The sequence below is a fragment of the Zootermopsis nevadensis genome, unplaced genomic scaffold (assembly GCF_977971745.1).
Source record: "Zootermopsis nevadensis isolate Lab colony 2312 unplaced genomic scaffold, Znev_1.0 Znev_ptg000012l, whole genome shotgun sequence".
Classification (NCBI taxonomy): Eukaryota; Metazoa; Arthropoda; class Insecta; order Blattodea; family Termopsidae; genus Zootermopsis; species Zootermopsis nevadensis.
The window spans coordinates 14,511,101-14,531,240 of NW_028259144.1; positions in this window are offsets into that span (position 1 = coordinate 14,511,101).

Genomic DNA, 20,140 nt, shown 5'->3' on the forward strand with positions numbered 1-20,140 from the left:
AAAGTCAACTGTTTTCACAACAGGTTCATTTCCACGTGGATATGTACTTGTATACAGGCAAGGTTATGCATAAAGCTTTAAAAATCGTAATTTATATACAGACCGGGGTATGTTAGAAGCAGTTTCTGTGGCACGCTTGGAAACAAATAGGCCTAATGAAGTCTGATGTAAATTATAGAGCTGGGTGATGATTGAATTCCATGTACATTGTAAACATTGGTCTCGAAGAGGCCATGGGAGCAAACACCTGCTAAAATGCATCAACGGGGCGTAATGAAACAATGACTTATGTGGCGCTTAGGAAGACAAACTTTGTTTTTGTCTGATTTTGTATCGTTTTACTGTGGAGATATTTTCTCTCGTCTTGTACTTAAAGATAAGCGGAAAATAGAAGAATGATATAATGATGTACGTTATGAAAGCATTTTTATGTAATTGGGTTGGTAGAACTGGAACAGGAACGTACCCAGCGGATTGTTTTGGAACTAACAGCATGTAAGTCATATGGTGATGCAAAGGAAAGTGTTGTTATGGTTACTAAACGTATCCCTCATCAGGTGTCATTTAATATTTCTGTTCTTGTGTTTTTTAAAGAATGAAATAGCACGTATGTTATTGTTTGTGGAGATATGGATTTAAACGTCTTATTGGTAAGTGCTTATAACTGAATAATGTTAAATGTTACTGTCATAAATGCTGCTTAATTGTTTCTGTACAAAGGACTTCGGCCTGATGTATATTTATTGGAACACCGCTGACGGACACACAGTAACATTTTTACAATGTGTTTAAAAAGGAGATGGAAGAGATGGGAATTTTTTATAAGATCGCTGTCTTCTGGATTGTTGCTTCTTGTAGTCTGGTAGAAATTTGACGAAGATTTAGAGGTCCTTGCTGCCTCGATTATAATAATCGCCCTGATGATGGAGGCAGCAAGAACAAGGGAGGACAAGGACCAAGAAACATAAACAATAAAGTGGAAAGTAGGTTGGTCCCTTCTTTCACGAAGCGACAATAGTTCGTCGGTTCCTTACGTGTCAAGCGGGACTGTATGAAGTCCCTGCCAAGACAGGTGAAGAACACGGTTGAGCCTGTGTGCAGGTGATCGGCTTTTCTGTCTTTCAAGAGCCAGCTAAATCTACTGAGAACTTTACGAAAGCTCAGTTACACATCCTCCTGTTGTTCAATGCATCAACAAATTCTCTGAGCTTTACTAGTGTGGGGCCATTTTGTCCAATACCTGAATATCATGACTGAATGATCATTTTTGTCAGTTTGGTATTGTCGGAGGACCACTCCGCCCAAATCTTACCACTTTTAACTCCGTGCTGTATCAGTAGGCTTGTCAACATGGCGACCTTGCGAATGCAGTCATTAGTTACGTTTATCGTAATACTTAAACTGCGTATCCTAGTGTGATAAACACTTGAAAACATCCAGTTTAAGGGAAACATTTATAATAATGATAAGTAATAATATGGCAACCAAGAGAAATGTTTCGTCTCTTTATGAATAAGCCTAAATGTAAATTGGAAGTTAAATTGTTATGGCTGTGTGCTTGTAGTAGACATGTAATTCTATAAGCACTAATACTTCGGAACCATAAAACGCTGCATTCTGGAAGACAGAAAGGAATAAATTTATAATTATTCCTATTCAGAAGAAAGGGGAAAAGACTGAATGTGGTGATTATCGAGGAATTTCTCTATCAGTCTCATATAAAATTCTTTCAAAAATTCTTCTGGCGAGATTAACTCCATATGTGAATGAAATTATTGGGGATCATCAGTGTGGGTTCAGACAAAACAGATCAACAATTGATCAGATCTTTTGCATCCGTCAGATACCAGAGAAAAAATGGGAATACAGTGGGACAGTACATAAATTATTTATAAATTTAAAAAAAATCCTATGACTCTGTTAAGAGAGATGTTTTATACAATATTCTCATTGAATTTGGTGTACCAAAGAAGCTAGTGAGTCTAGTAAAAATGTGCTTTAATGAACCCTGTAGCAAAATTCGTATAGGTAAATATGTATCTGAAGAATGAGATTGGCAGGGCATGTGGCACGCATGGATGGGATAGAATTATGCACCGGGTATTGGTTGGGAAGCCTGAGGGCAAGAGACCGCTGGGGAGACCTAGACGTAGATGAGAGGATGATCTCAGGCGGGATCTGTGGGAGATAGGAGTTGAAGGAGATTGCATTTTGTTGCCCCAGAACAGGGTCCGGTGGATGGCTTTGATTAATTCGCTGATGAACCTTCGGGTTCTGTAAGCCATCCAGTTAGTTACTTAGTCATGTTTTAAGAAATACGTTTTGCGTGATGAATCTGGATTTGACCTCGCATTGTGTCGTCAAGGCGAGTTGCGCCATTCAGGATGTAGAGCGCAGAAAAAGGGATTCATAGAAGGGTCATGTTTGGTGTCCAGCTACTATGCACAGCGTCCTCCTGCGCACATACTCAGTGGCCTCCCCACACGGACCTCCGACTGCGAACCTGATTATATGATTATCACATCATCAAACCTCATTATCATTTATAACTTACCTTATTCTTTTTTGTTGGTCTCATCAATGGATCCATATTTATTTATTTTTAAGCTTATTACAGTTTCCCCTTTGTGCCGAACCACGCCCTTGGCTTCACACGATGGCGAGGCTGCACAAACCTTATCTTGATACACCAGCACGTCTAAACACATGTTAAGGGGCAGCTCACTATCAGCGTCGGTGTTCGATTTGAAAAGTCGTGGTTTTCTGCTGTCTCTTAGGCTCAGAGCTTCGGAAATTTACCTTAAGGCGGTTAAACGCTTCTGGAATTTAATTCGAAATGCAAAATGCAGTCTGCATTTTCGTCGTCCTTAAAAGAAGCTAAAGATACCTTCATATAGCGGAAACAGACACAAGGATAAAACAACAGAGAACTGGTAGGAAGAATTAGGATAGGAGAAGCCGGAGTGTACAAGTTTCAGCACCCGCCATTCTTTAAATATACGTTTTTAAACCTTTAATAGTTTTATAAATATGCTAGCAACAGAAACAGAGAAATATAAAAAAGTGTGCAGTATTGAACAACGTTAAAAGTAAAAACATTAAGATTTCTGTCTTCTGGGTTGTTGCGCTGTGAAAACCTCAAATCTTACGTAAAACATTAAATTAAATAGTAGTTCGTTAGGTTCAGTAATAGATTGTTAAGAAGGTTATTAGCACGTTCAACAGAAGAGACTGTAGCTTACCCCTAAAGCCCTTATTACCTTACAAATATGTAATTATAGTGAGGGCTTTATAAACATGCAATACAGTAGGTAGGCTGTATTCTTTATCTTAATTCGTTGTGGGCAAAATAACAGGATTTGTGTGTGTGTAAAACTGTACCTCACATTATAATAAATAACCAAGGGCTGATGACGTTTAGGGTCAGAAAGTTGACGTCAATATGAATACTTATATACTTACTTCACTTTGCATTCAAAACTGTTGTAATACTATTAATATTAGAACATGGTTGGATATCTTAACGAGGACACTTCGCTTGCGAGACCTGGACGATGATTGTAGGTAAATATGAAATGGATCTTCCATACATTGTGTACTTTTGTGATGGTTAACTGGCTTCAGAACGAGGTCCAGTGGCGGACGTTTGTGAAGACGGTGATAAACCAGGCTCCGTAATATGGAATTTTTATATGAGCTGATTAACTGCTATCAACCCGAGTAAGACCGTGTGTTTGATTAAGTAACTTTGTAAAATAATTATGCTCACACGGGCGAGAATATGAAAAAGATAGCCTACACTGAATCACAAGGTTGCTCCAGTTTTTAAGGAAAATAATACACAATCTCGGGGTTCGAAATGTTGCTTCTGAGAATCCAGAGAAGTAAATTACATCCGTAAGACTTTGCTGGCAACGTAAACCGGTAAAATGTGTCTCTTCTTCGGTAAAAAATATTTCGAGCCGCTGGAACCGGTTTGGATTTGAACCGGCTGCAAGCGTGTGACGTCTGGCACTCTAGTTCTTGTCTCGTCCTTAAGAGTCTGCCACATGTCCGATGACTTCACCTGTCCATATTTTTCATTCATCTGTTCTTGTGCATGAACTGGATAAATAAAGAAAACACGGAAAAAAGACAAAAGGATGAAAAAGGAGGAAAGAAAGAGACAAAGTTGTCGAATAGAAACAGATTAAAACAGAAAGAAGGATTCGAGAAAAACACATAGGAGGTTCAGTGTTTTGATATGTTTGAAGAAACGTGAACTGTAAGTTAAAAATTTCAACAAATAGGTAACATCTCAGTTACCAGGATACTCCCAATATTAAATCTTTTTGCCTGTTGTAATTTAAAAAAATGTTCTAAAACTAATCATTATATATCTAGCAGAATTTCTCTTAGTCTGACAGAAATCACCTTTTTTCAGCTCCTTGCGGAATATTAACTTCAATTAAAATGAAATTAACGTTTTAAAATGAGGTTACAAACCACGGAATTCAAGTTTGATTACACATCATACACAGAAGTTGGCCCAGCAAACGTGGTACGCTTGCAACAATTAAATACTGTCATTGGTCTCGTCATTTTGTGCGTGAAAGGCGGGTACACAGGGCTGCGTTTCCAATGGAACTCTCCATATTAAAAGACCTGATGGCTCAGTAAATATAATGGCCGGGCTACGTTCTGGACGACCGACATTCAATTTCTACTAAGGGAATTATTCTTCTGTTCGACACAGCGTCAAAATCGGGCCTGGGGTGAACCCAACCTACTGTCCGATAAATGCCGAGGTCTCTTTCCAAGAGATGTAGTTGGCGGGGCAAGTCTTCGCATCTCACCTCCATATAGTGTCGAGATTAAGAATGTGTGGTGCTATGTCTTCATTCACCCATACGCCTTCACTGCGTGGTGCTTAATGAAGCCCCAGGGCCAAACTCTGTCAGTAAAAAAACCGGCATGAATTTGTAAAATATATATATTTCATGTTTCCCTTTATTATTTTAATTTATTTTATCTACTGAGTTCTATAATTGACGATATTTTCTACACTTTATGAAAAGAAACGTGTACACTGCTGTTCGTAATGGAGTACAGCACCTACTGCAGGTCTCAGAAACCTGATTTCAATAGCTTATTTTCCTTTGTCGAGCCTTTGGTCTGTATGAGAGAACGTCTGACACATCTCTCAGTATCTCTGAAGATTTTTAGGATGTTCGTTACGTGTAATGCTCTTTGGAATTTCAATAATTTGTTCTTTTATTCACAATGATTTACAGGCTTAGTGCAGTAAGTAATTTCGTTCAATGTCCTGTTTACAAAGCCAAGCTATTTTTTTTGTTTAAAACTTTAAATTTTATTCTCGTGTTTCATTCTGTGCCATATTCTGACAAGCAGTTAAATTTGCACTGCAGTTAGTATACAATTTATTTATACCGGAAGTTTTAATTTATTCTGCTCTGTAACAGAAAGATAACATTACTTACACGTTAGGAACATTTATTTCTGAGAAATTTCTGAGTTTGTTACCGAAGAATCATGAACATAATAAGATGTTAAGAGCTATTAAGTTTTATCATTATCTTCTGTATTCTGCTACTTTAATCCGGAATAGTTTAGTCAGTAAAGTCACTAAATTAGTGTACCGCAAATCATACAAATATCACTTACACAGTACGAGACATTGCGCAGGTTAGCTGAGCTGTAACGTGTCCAACTGCATTCCTGAGGTAGACCTACCCGAGTGAATTAGCCTCTCGAGGTATTTTTCTTCGTGTTTTTTGTCTCAGTACCTTCTTCAGACACCGGAACAAGGTCTGAAATGTGACCAATACCACTTTCTTTCGTCCTTCCAATCCATCAGTCGGTTTTCTCCTGCCATATTCCATCCGGTAATAAAAACACAAGTAGTTAATGGCTGTCAGAGTTCTGGTTGTTTTTCGACGGCTTTTCACCTCGGAGATCAGAGTTTGCGTCCAGGTCATTCCAAGTGAAATATTTGGTGGGCAAAGTGTCACTGTGACAGGCTTCCCTACGAATACTTCGATTTTCCTTCGTCAATGTCACTCTATCGACACTCGTGTTTCATCTGGGGCAGTGTGGTCAAAGTTTTCCCGTTAGGCCTATGTACTAAAAACATCCTCGAAGTACTATGTTTGAAGATCAATTGCAAATTTTCGTTATCTTTAATAATACTTATTCAGAAATTACAAATTAACATATAAAATGACAAATATAAATTGTATTAAAACGTGCACACAATTTATAGAGTTACGTATTATTTAAAGTTCCCGCCTTAAACACCTTGCATCTGACACAATTATTTTCTGTGAAACTTACATCTTACGTCAGGGTTGTGTGCCACTTGTATGTAAAGGAGCAGACGAAATAATAATCACAAATTTTTCATGCGATTTGAATTAAATAAATTCTAAGGGCTTCTAGTAACTTGTAACAAATTAACGGATAATTTTGCGAGCAGGGTTTCATATGGCGTCGGTCCAGATGTTGCCCGCGGTCCGCCAGTTAGACGACGCTTATTTGGGAGTTGGGTAAGGGGCCCGTTTGAGGCTCATTGTATAAGACGGTTTGGCATTATGCCACTGCTGCTCTCACAAAACGCGCTTGTCTGCTGCTCGTCGCTTGGCCGGTGGCCTGAGGCAGATTGATTCTAGATGAAGATATGATAATGTAATGCTATTTAGAGTCCCCTTATGTGGCAACGTACCACCACCAGACGCTGCTGCAAAACGACAAGGAAGTGTTTTTTTAACTGACCACAGGATCTTTTTATTGTTATTTCAAGCGGTCTCACTCCATTGTTAGGGCAAATAACTCAAAAACGTATTGGCTGGTATTAGGTGTAATGTTAATTGGGTGATTCTATATAAGTTCTTAACAGTGGTTGAATACGTTTATTGTTGTATTTTATATTGTTTAAATAATATTTGATATAAACGACGTTTTTGAGGCTGGTCGTACCTCCAAATAATATCGTCAAAATAAATATATAACCTATACTGCATTTACATTGGCGTGTATGTCCCCGCGAAAATCTTGACACACTAAAAATTACACATTTGGCCCGCAGTAACAACAATTAACACGTGTTAGCTAAGTGGGATTTCAGAGTGAGTGTAATAATGGTTGTCTTCTGGGTTGTGCGTTAGAAGTTTGCCGACGTTTCAGGGATACTTGCTATCTCTATCATCAGTGCGATCGAACTTCAAGAAATACCTCTGAAACGTCTGTGAAATTCTGCCAGACTACACGGCACAACAAATCAGAAGACAGTCATATTCACGTGCTAAACTGTTTGTTAGTTTGTGACGATACAATTCGTAAGGCTCTGTTCCTACACGCAGATATGATATTTGATGCATGAGGCCTTCCCGGGAACATATAAAATTATTATAATGAATCATATTATTGTAATAATAATATAATATAACCGTGATATTATGTGGGTTATATTTTAAATACAAACGTACAGGATATATTCCATCGAATGCCATGATGGTACCACCGACAAAATATTTGTGAATCTTAACAAATTTTTGTGTGAAATCGAGACCTCTGTAGTATTAAACAGGAACATTGCTGATTTGCGTGTATAGAATTCTGTTTTACTATAACGAAGGGTAAAATTGGAGTCGACAAATACACGCTTTCTGTGATCTGTTGTAAGAATATTTCTGTGAGAACGTACAAGGAATGAAGATATTTTGTAACGAATACGTATTATTTTGAAGAAATCTTTATACTCACCGCTGTGAAAATCTCAAATCATACAAAGTATTATTTTGTATTAGTAAAATATAGAAAAAATTATAAATAACTGGAAGCGACATTTAGAGAGACTCTAAAAAGATTGCATTCGAAAGAATATGTTTAAATACTTTCCAAAGAGTGGAAGAAATGTAGGAAGATCCAGAATGTAGTGGAAATACAATGACAGTTCAATAGTGACAGGATGGACCACTACGTTATCATGACGATATTTTTTTACCACTCTCACTACATGTAAGCCTACAGCAGATATCTGCATTAAAATGTCGATATTGCCTAGTTTTTACTGTGTCTGAAACGGTCTGTAGCAGACTTGTCTTTGGTGTCCATTTAACTGTTTAATATGTACCGCGGTCTACTGGTTACTGGACTTTAATTATTGGACTGAGGATAATTAATAAGTTGACAACAGCTTGAGTGCGCTGGTCCCAGCGTCCTAATTACTGCGCTAGTTACACTGCGCTATGGTGCAAAAGTGTTTTAAATTACGCTTCACCTCGCCTGTACTTCTCAAGTTTCCTGCAACGTATTGTAACCATTTGAAATATGAAGCTCATCCGATAACTTTATTATGATCTAGCTGTCGTATTCAAAAAGCAGACTGCATCTTTGTTGCAAACATCGGTTAGGAAATGATGTTAAAGAAAATAATCTCTGTTTATTCTGAGAACTAAATAAAATTCGCATTACTGTATATAATTTAAAATGTGAGAAAATATCTATGTCCTGTAGGTTAAAGCGAGGATCGTTCCCATTGTTTCCTGAAACAGTTAAAATGTCTTGAACATTTCGAAGTTATTCTTCAGCATTATAACTCCCTTCAGATGTAGGCAGTATGTTCCTCCGAAGCGTTAATTTCTATCTACAAGTTTACACACATTACAGTCCATTACATTTCATTTCATAAGGTACATCGGCTTTGCCAGAACAAACAAAAACTCCAGCTTAAATACAGAATAAACTTTCGAATTTGTACAAGTAAACGTGATTATAGACTGTCAGGATATTCCTACGTAGACAAAGTTTAATTATTTATTTATTTGTGGTTTATTTAACAAAGTTCATCTAAATAAATCTATTTAAAAACCATTTCTGACCCAAAAGAAAACATGAGTCTCAATTGTGAGGGTCAACTGGTTATTCCTTTTCGGGGAAATAAATCATTGTTTATTCTGAGAATCACATTAAACCTATAAACATATTCTATGGGAAAATTTAAGATTTAGTGTATGTTATAGCTTGTAGCACATATAGGCACTAGTGTGTTTTAATGGGTTAAATATATGTATAAATTTGCAGTGTAATATACAACTGTAATTTAAGCAAAGAGTTATATCGTGTTCTTTGAACTTTCGTGTACACATTTATTTAATGCTGGTCTTATTATGAACCTCATTCTAAAAATTAATTGTCTATTAAAATTACACTGAACACATGGAACAGAGCCTTTTTTCGAAAAACCAGTAGTTCCTCAGACAGTCCAAAAAAATCCCGCTTTTGAGGAAGTCAAAATTTCATTACGACGCTGGACCGTATTCAACCGAGTCTCACTCAGCGCGTTCTTATTGATTTGGCGCTCTTGATAATATTGGTACGAATTAAGACACTTCATTATTCAGGATTACGTTTTTCATCAAATTTAAAATACTCAATCCAAATTTTATATCTGCCGGATTGAAACATGTTGTAAGTTTCTTAACAGAATATTTTGTTACAAATCCTTGGACTCACTTTGCTCGTAATTTAATTTCCTTTTTTTCGTTCCCATTAGTCTGAATGTGTAATTTCAGATTGTTTGTTATGGACTGTTACATTTCGCCTTTCTCGAACTCATTTTCTCCGAGTCGACATGCTCACCGAAGAGAAATTTCTTTTAATATTGCGAGCTTTCGTGTCTGTGTTAAAGCTATAGAACTGCAGAACAGCACACAAACGCGTTGCGGTGGCTGCCAGGTGCCAGGTCACCGTAAACTCCTGCCATCTGGTGCTCCAGTATTCCATCAGTTGTTCTATACTCACTGTGGGTTTGGCTCGTTCTGTCGCGTAACGTAAATAACGCCTTGTCTTATGTCCATCCCACGATGTGTAAAACCACGTACGAGTAGACTGTGGTCGTCTAGTTTGTAATTCCTTGTAGCCTCTTAGATGAATGCCCACTTTACGGAGGGACATATCGACTCCATCTCCAAGTTTTATTATTTGTAAGATTCCATTGCGTTCTGTTATTCTCCATTCTTGATACCTTCTCAGCGCAAGGTTAGGCCCTACGTCTCATACATGCAACAACCAATTTCTTTTGAGGTCTGAGATTATTTCGACTTACGGGTGACGCTGTTGATGTTGGTCTTGTGGGTTGTGGCGCCAAGCACATACAAACATTTCGGGTTTATACTATATCCATTTTCAGAGCTTAAGTGTAGATGGAGACAGCAGGCCCATGTTTCTCTGGAACGTTCGTATCTGCTTAAGGGCAGTCAGCCGCGACAGATGGCCTTAGAAAATCGAAGATTGGATAGCCGTTTCGGTCCTCATCTCTAGGGATCTGATATCAGATTCTTCTGGCTTTTTCTCCACCTGGCGCCGTTGATTGCCGATGAAGATTTCATGGAAAATAATTTTAAGTTTTTCCCCGCAAAATTTGTAACATTTCAGACAGGCCCGAAGTATCTCCCACAATTAAACCTTGAAGGAAAATACAATGCAGCACTCTTTAGCTCCCAGTAGAAGTTCTTCTTGCGGAACTTACAATATTTGTCTTCGTATGTTTTCCTTTAGCTGAGCTGTTCTTCAATTTAAGGATTCGTTGTGCAGTCTCTGTCCTTCAAATTACTTCATAAATGAAAGTCCTGCCATAAACCACGACCAGTGCTTACTCATTTGTGTTTATATTAAACAATTTAATATGTTGCAAAAATGTTATGTGCAATTTTAAAACTTTCATTTTTTTATAGATTGCACAGTGCGTTTACTGATAAAATTTAACTGTTACATTCCAGCTCCGGGCTGGATCTGCGTTATTCGTCACCAACCGCTACAAGGGTTTTGATATGAGTGAAGAATCTTTTCGTAAAAACAACAGAATCAATTTACCTTTTCTTTGCCAGTTCCTGCCGTCAATCCGCAAGTGACAGTTGCGTTCAACTTCATCATTAAACGCACCGCGTCGTTACAGCCAATGTCTTATAAAAATTTATTAGTGTTTCTATCCTTCTTGTCCTCTTAAATGCTCTGGTCAGTGTTCCACATAACCTGTCGACGTGCATCTAATAATCATCCTTTTCTCAGACTTCCAGGATCATGTTACAAGCTGGCTCAGCCCTTTCATTTTATTCCTGGAGGTTCTTGTGATAGTGTGACATGATTAAATATTGCATTGTCATACCTGAAAGAGGGGTTTTGTATGCATGACAGCTCGAGATCAGCGTGTTTCTCCCTACAGTGAAGAGATCCGCAGATTGCATTGTTGTGAATACAAATACGGAAAAATTCCCGGTGCCCCTGCGTTTCTTCATTTGTTAAACCTCGGACTTTTGCGCCTGTAGTGAAAGTCAAGAGAAATGATAAAAGCAGGGCACGATGGAGGCAAGGGGGACGAGAAATGCATACAAAATTATGTTTGGGAAACCTCATCGAAATAAACTACTTGGTAGACAACGATGTAGATGGGGCACTGTTAAAATAGAGTCAAGTTATTTGTGGACTTGACTGAACTGGCTCTGGGTGTGGGTGTTATTAGCTGCAGGATTGTTTAAGTAAACTGCAGTAATATGTCGATGAGGAGAAAAATCACCAACTTCTGAAGATGGACATTTAGCTACCTTATTCCTAATTTTAGTATGAAATATTTGACCAAACATTTAGATTGAATGTTTATGAAAACGTCACACGTTAGAAGAATGTCGTTGCTAATACGGGAATTAAACTTAAGATGGCTGTCTTCTGGGTTGTTGCACCGCGTAGTCTGGTGGTGGCTCAGATGGTGACAACAAGCAACCCTGAAACGTCGGTAAAACTTGTACCGGACTACACGACGCGACAACCCAGGAGACAGACACCTTCGCCGTGAGAACTTGAAATCTGAGAATGTTTCGGTTTGCGAATTGAAAGTAGGAGAACTTAAGAAAAAAGACGCATAACTAATTACTTGTCTGAACAAACGGGAGCTGAGCCCTGTCAGTGTTTCTACGCAGTTAACAAGGTGGTTCAAATGAAGTCTCAAAACCAGAGAATGCTTTCGATTTAGCCTTACCTGAAATTCTGTTGGGGGCTTTCTGCCCTGCTGCTGAAGGCGGTAGGTGGGCGGCTTACCTGCCCAGACAGTTTAACAGCTTTCTTCAGGATCCGTTGTCTTCAGACAAGTCGCCCTGGGGGACAAGCACTGTTCATGCAACTGATCAACGTTTCATGCTGCAGGCTGCTTATTGCTTTGTTAACGTTTGTCAGCTGTTTGAAGCGCCAACACATTCAAACCAAACATTTCCCCGACTCACCCTTTGTGTGTTATTTACACCAAGTTCACAAACTGAACGCGCAATGGGAAGGTTATGTATGTGTTCTGCAGGTTTTATCTTCAGTACCATTCAATTGTTTTGACGATAAAAGTTGCATATCTGTGGAGAATTCAACAGTAGTACGTGTTACTTAATTATACGGTATGATGTTCAAATGTAACTTTGAAAGTTTTCTCTAAAATAGTTTACATTTGAAAGCCTAATGGTAATTATGTTACACCTACTTAAAAAATCAGCAACTCTTCGTTTTGTGTTTATGGGTTTCGTATGATTCTCACTTTAAACAGGGCTTAGTTCCTTGAACAGCATTAACCAGTTGATCTTCGTAATGGTGAAGTGTGGTGTTTACTTTGCGGTACGGACTGGATACTTATATGTTATTTAGCTGAGCTTCAGCTTCAAAGGCTTTTATCGAAACATAACATGCAGAAAAATTACTTTTTGTAATCTTATACAAAGTGAAAAACCGACCACGGTGGTCTAGCGGTTAGAACGCTGGCCTTGTAATCCTGGGGTCTCGGGTTCAATTCCCGGCGGTGCCCGAATTTATAACTTGTGTTGGGCAAGGCCGTGGTCTAGGCATCACGGAGTTTTCCTCCGGGGGCTTCCCCGGTTTCTCCGTGGTATCCTAACAATTACTCCATTCACACACAGAAGAAGGCAATGGCAAACCACTTCTGGATCATCTGCCAAGAACGTATATGAACAGGTCCCAGTCCGAGAAAAGGATGGAAGGATCCTGTTCATAATATATGGAGCTGTCGGCAGACAGAACACTAAATAAAAAAAAATACAGAGTGAAACGAAAGTAAGGTCTCCACAGCGTGATTCGTTCTTATAAAAGAAGTCGAAAATGTTATACAACACGTGTCCTGAGACGCCTAGTTTTCGAGATATACCCTCCGTCGAATCGGGTAACACTTCCTAGCACATCACCGAGGGTTATGAGCATTTCGCAGTATTCGTCTATGATCATTCGGTCACGACTGAGCTGGTTCTGCTGCGCTACGTTACCCTGGTCGACGTCATCCAGACACTAATGTGTTTCGACGACTCGGGCAGCGTCTCCGTGAGACAGGACGTGTGAATGCAGGTCGCCCACGGACTGTACGTACACTACGCGATGAAGACGCCATACTTGCAGCTGTTGAACGAGAGCCCTGGAGAACCTGACGCGATTTCGCACGAGAACTGCGGCTGTCCCAACCGAGGGTCCTCGACGTACTTCATGGCGGGCAATTGCATCCATAACACTGCTTACGTAGCGAGCATCTGTTTCTACACTATCGTCCTCTACTGATGCAATTTTGCGAATGGCTATGACATCATCAATAATCTGTGGACATGAGAGTGTGTTCAACGTCCACAACAATCACATCTGAGCACGGGATAATCCTCATGCTATCCGCGAATGTGGGTATCATGTCCGCTTCAGCGTTTTGGCTGATATCGTTGGGGACATTGTATTGGCCCCCTATCTACTACTTGACAGGCTGACTGCTCAGCGATGTCGTGATTTTCTGCAAACTGTTCTACCGGGATTGCCTGAAGACGTGCCTCTAGCTGTGAGACAAGTGTTGTGGTTTCAGCACTATGCGGAATATGTCCTGTAGTGGTTGAACTCGACATATCCAGGAAGGTGGATTGATTGTGGAGGGCCGATTGCATGGCCTCCTCGGTCCTCCTTGAGACGAAGAAGAGAAAATAGGAGGGTCGAAACTCCGGAAGTTTCCTGAGTGCGATTTCCGGTGAGGGCATTTCATTCAGCTCGGAAACTAAGTACGATGGAAAAGCGGAGCGAAGACCAACGTTGTTTGCCTAGAAGAGGATATTATTCAAAACGGAAGCCACAACTCCGAAAAGCTATCCTTAGTTCGAGTCACGGTGAAGATGTTTTCTGTTTCTCGGAAACTAAGTAAGGCGCCAAGACCGATGTTGCTTCTTTATAAGAGAAAGTCACAGAAGCAAAGGTCAGAGCCCTGGGAAACTGTCCTGGGTTAAATTACCGGCGAATGTGGTTTCTGTGCCTGAGAAACTAAGCTCGATAGAAGAACGGCGCTAAGAAAAAGTTACTTGCTTCGGCGAAGAGGGTGCAAGAACAAAGGCAGCGACGCCGAAAAACTGCCCCTTCGTTTTAGCCCTGGCCAGGATGGTTTTTATAGCTCTGAAATTAAGGACGACAAAGGAACAACGCTAAGGCAAAATTTATTCATTTCGGCAAGGAGATTACAAAAACTGAGGTCATAAACCCCAAAACTGCCCTGGGTTGGAGTATGTGAAGAAGAACGGCGCCAAGACCAAAGCAGTTTGTGTCGAAGAAGAGATTACAGAGACAAAGAGCAGAACTCCGAAAGATGTCCTGGGTTCAGTTTCCAGGGAATTTGGTTTCTGTAGTTCCGAAATTACACACGATAGAAGAACGGCGCCAGAAGCTGATTATTTTGGTAGGAGATTACAGGAACAAAGGTCAGAACCTCGAAAACTGTTCTGGGTTCGAGTCGCGGTAAAGTTGGCTTTCTCTATTTGGAAACGAATTTTGATAGAATATAGATAAGAACACCAGCGGCGAGCAGACAGCAAGAACAAACTCCACAATCCTGAAGAAAGTGTCTTGAGTTCGAGTCCTTGTAAGGACAAATATTCTTTGTTTAGGGATTGTATACTATGTTACTCAGCGATGACCCTACTTCAATAACGTTGTGGGCACTCTACTAGTGGGCATTCAAAATATTAATTGATATATGTACATATATAAATATAAATATATATATATAATCTACACTGCGTATAGTCTGTCTGTTGGTTATTGTGTATTGTACAAGCAATGCCCGTTGAAACTGAACGACAAATTCAGTTTTCCGTATTATCTTGAGAACGTTCTGTACCAAGTCTCGGAATGATCTCAGACAACGGGCAACGCGTAGCGTAATATTGGTAGACTTGTAATGATTTAGCCGTGTGCACAAACCTTTGGCGAGAAGTCAGTCACGGTTTAATGTTGCGGCACGAACCAATTTTGGGTGGAATGTCAAAAGAGGTTCTAATAGATTTGTTGCATAAGGTTAACATTTATGTAAGCTGCTTAAAATATCGTTTGTTGTTTACTGTCACTCCGCAGTAGTTGCTGGTTCTTGTGGGCTCTGCTTATCTACGTAAATCTCCTCGCACGTCATCAGGTCAGAATATCGCTCCTGCCTAACACACGACCACTTGGATTCGTGTTTAAGGTTAACAATTAAATATCCAGATTCAAAAAATTAGTGGACTTTGAGATTATCCCTTTAAGCCCACACACACACACACACACACACACACACACACACACACACGCACAGACACGGCTTTACATTCCAAAAAATAGACATCATCAGTTTGTTAATTAAACGTGATTTTTCTCTTGTCTCATATTGTTTCATGGTTGTACATATTTTAAAAATATTTTATTATCAAATTTTCGCGTAATTAAAATTGCAATGCCTAACATAAATTTATATTTCAGCTTCAAATTGCACTAAACCTCTTAATGTGTTTTAGTACGTTCTGGTTACCTACTAAGTTAACCAATGGAATATATTGTATTCAATAAATAAATTGACCACGGAGCTAGACAAAATTTGGAAGTATCATTTTCCGTACAGGTCTGCCCAAACCCGAATGTTGCCTCGTATTTCCTTCTTGCGCAGTAAAGAGCGACTCATGCATTGCTCTTAAGAGACTGTTGGGCCTTCTCATTAAAGAATCACGTGACGGCAGATTGCTAACTAGGGACTGCAGCTAAAGCGTTATCATTGTCCCTGACTGCTGCTGTGGTGCAAAGCGCAAAGTTTCGCTGTCGAACGCAAGCGTGGACTGTGTTGTTCTGTCACTGATCGCTTTGCGCGTTCAGCTGTTGTATCGCTTATCAGACATCTTGCTCGATCTATCCTTGGTTCGTTACAGCTAAGAGGCAGACCGTGACGTCAGTGAATATCGTTGCTTTTAAGTTCTGTAATACTTGATCGAATATGACCGACTCTTAGAATCACCACGGCCTTTCTTCAACGGGTTTAGTCCCGACCTTCCAACTTTCGTTGAGAGGTAAAAATATGGCGGTGGTTCTGAACCGGTGTGCCGCGATCGTTTGTCAGTTGCGACAGGAGGTTTTGAACAGAAGAATTATTGCATAAAATGAAATATTCAAGTTGAAAAGTCAAATACGCGTTAATACGACATTACTGTCCTTTACTGAATGCATTTTTGAATGATTAATTATTTGTTAAAGCGTAACCATAAATTTATTTTTGAATTTGGAAGGAGGCGGTAGTAGCAGTTGCTCTTGGTGGTGGTATAAAACAATAGTTATGAATGCACCTCATTTCGATCCATACTGCAAATGAATTCGTACAGAATCCGTTTGTTGACAGTGTCTGCCAGATTCTGAATCTGAAGTTTTGTTGAGTGTAGTGTCATTTGTCGGATCAGTTATATAACGTTTGAGAACCACTGTATCTTTTTAACGTTTTTAAATTGATAATTATATCAGAACGTCCTTATCCCAAATATGTCGCGAGCACCGAAAGGTCGAGTATTACTGGTATACATTATTACCTTGATGTGTATACCGTCTGAACAACGTACAAAATGTAGGGTTTGATGTTTTAAATTTCTACCAGACTACACGGCACAACCTAGAAGACAGTCATCTTTCAACGTACAAAATTTGCTAGCTCAGCTTGTTAATAACGTTTGTTCGCAGTGGCTTATAGGCTAATACTGCAGTCAATTTAGCGTCATCGACTTTACTCGCCGTATAAAATAAAATTACAGACACTTAAGAACAGATTACGATCCTGGAACAAACTTCATAACATTTTCAAGCGCTGTTTGTAAGTTTGCGTTTCCATGCAGTTGAATAACAACGGACATATTGCGCTGTATGTAATCAAAATTCTTTTGATGGCAAATAGAACGTGTTGTGTGACGGAATCATTCGATTTTGTTACTCGGTGTTGAATGTTTTCGCCAGAGACTAAAGCGCCTTCATAGGCTACACAATCATTTTGTGAGAGTGTACATTGCGACAGGCAGCTACATGCGAGTCTACATTACGCTGGGATGTACCAGGGACTCTACACGTCGTCAGAACACAAAAGAGCAACACAATCATTGGATAACCACTGGTCTTTGTCGGCGCAGACTTGCCCAAATTTACGAGAAATATTTCTTTAAATTGGTAAATCAGTTCTTTATTTCTTGCTTGTAAATTCGCAATTAAATATATTCCATCGTTTGTTACGGAGCACTTTTTTCTTTGATGTATTTTATTATATATTTTCTGCTCAAACGAACACTCGAGGGGGAGGTTGTGTCTGTCCACGTGTCCATCTGCATGTTTTATCTCGCTCAAGCTACTGACTGAAATTAGATGACGTGTGGCAAAACTTGAGAAATATATTTGACCCTTTAAAGCCCAACGGTAACTACATGTGTCACATATTTTAAGAATTTTGACTCTTCATTTTACCCACGGATTAGATTACGATTTTCCAATAATTCTGGGAGTAGACTGCTATGTTTCCCTAAACATCATTAAGACATTTATTTTTGTACTGAAGAGGCCTTCAGTTTTCTTTGAGCGAAAAACAATCTTTACTTACTACTCAGACGAACTCCAAATTCTGAGTGTTAAAAGTAAATGCAGACATAACGTTTACGAAATATTTTCAATCACACCCCATGTGTTAAATGTCTTCATGTTTAAATAGACGGTAAGTCACATAAGCCACTCATGTTTCGAAAGTGAATAGTGTATATTCAAATGCGATGGCAACCATGTTCTATGAGCAGCGAGAGATTCTAGTCTATTTTAATTCAAATAAAGAATAGGTAAAAGGAATGCCAGAACTGAGCTGTATTAGTCACGCCTATTCAGGTCTGTGGTCCAGACTTTACAGCATCCAACACAGTCATCTCAAGGCAGAGGGCAACTTTTCTCAGCCAATGAGAAGCCAAGATGAGACCAAAGCCACACCTCGACCTTACTATGGAGGAGCAGGCAAGTTGTTCTGGTAACAGATTGCGTTGTCAAACAGTGAAGTCAAAGTTCTTTTGTTTTGCTTCTCTACTTGTGTACAGATTTTATTTTAAATAAAAAGAATTACAACTTACAGTCACATGAAAAGGAAAGTTGAAACGGGCATGAAAGCAATTATTTATGTGGTAGCTGGGCGCTGGGAACTTACGGACAGAAGTTTATTTACTTCGGCGTATTGTGCCGCACACACGTTAAGAAATCGCTGTTCGAATTTCCCGTCCAGCCATCCATTTACGTAAATAACCATTCAGCTCCGTGATGTTTTGTTGCGTAACTAGTCGCTACACGAGTGAGGCGTTTAGTTGACAGATGACTTCAGTACTCATTCTTCAAATGCCTGCCCAAGTATAGACCTATTTGACATGCGCAGTATTTCAGTAGCTGGCTCTGTTCCAGTCTTCGTACGACTGGTTGTCAAATGTTATCATTTTTATTTGAAGATTAATAGCAACTGTTGTGATGCAACCAGATTTCTTTAGAATACTAAGCTAATACGGAAACACCCACAGGGTCTAGTTGTTAGCCTACAAGAGTTTTAAAATTAGATCTTACCGATTTTGGACTCATGTCTCCTTATTTTGATTTATTTCAGATATGAAGTCGATTGTGGAGGGTTAGCACAGGCTAAAGATTGCCCTGATGATGGAGACGGAAAGCTCTTCTGAAGGACCGGTCTATATCTACCAGAGCACAGAGTGCGACATCCAAAAAGACGGCCAACTCGTTCCCGTGACAACCCGGAATTTCGCAAATGACTAATTTGTTTTCATGACCAAACAAACACCGCGTTCAATCGCAGGGTTAAGTCACCCCGTTGAACTGCACAATGGAAGCCTATTAAGGAGGTCGATGTTGGTGTTTTGGTAGTAACGCCGCTTGGATCTGGAGGAAGATAACAAGTGTAAAACTTGAGGTTCTCACAGCGGTGAGTATGAAGATTTCCGTCAGGGCGATGAATCGCCCTGATGACGGAGGCAGTATGACCTCTGAAACATTGGTTAACATCGACCAGACTACACAGCGCAACAACCCAGAAGACGGAAATCTTCAAGATAACAAGTTTTTCAAGAATGTACTCTACTTTAGCCTTGAAGTTGTAGGAAGAATCTTCCTCCGAAACATTGGTATCTACCTACAGGTCTACACGGGGCTACAACCCAGAAGACGAACAGGGGTTGCCCCGTGACGTAGTGACGACCGACGCACTCAACTGAGAGCCTATCGTAAGAAAGCGTTTAACTTTTAACTAAATTCTGAGACCAAATGTTACTGAGGAAACTTTTGAACTGATGTCTTGGTCCAAGTTGTGGAAAGTAAAGATTAAAACTTTCCGATTGATCTTAATTTTTGTAAACATTAGTCAAGTCATATTTCCGCTTGAGCGTACATTATGCAGCTGTTAAGATATTGGCTTTCTTTGTTTTTGGATTATCCTATGGATCTCTTCTTTCATAAGAAGTAATTTCCTACGTGTGAAAATGTTTTCGAGAGCATGTCCAGAGCTGGTAACTTGTCTGTGCAAGATTACTGATCTCTGGTTGCGTTAAGATTACTTGTGAGTCTGTGCGGGAGCAACGGTGCACTGCTCTTACAAAAAAAATCATTTCTGAGGCGGTGTGAGTCGACATTCATCCCTGCTGTGTGGAAATATGCGCCATACTTCCACAATGCTTAAATGGTGGTAGCCTATTTGGAGTCTCGTGATACGTTGTCAAACATTTAAAAGGAGAAATTGAATAGTTGATCTTAATTGCATTACGAAAAGCGCAAATTT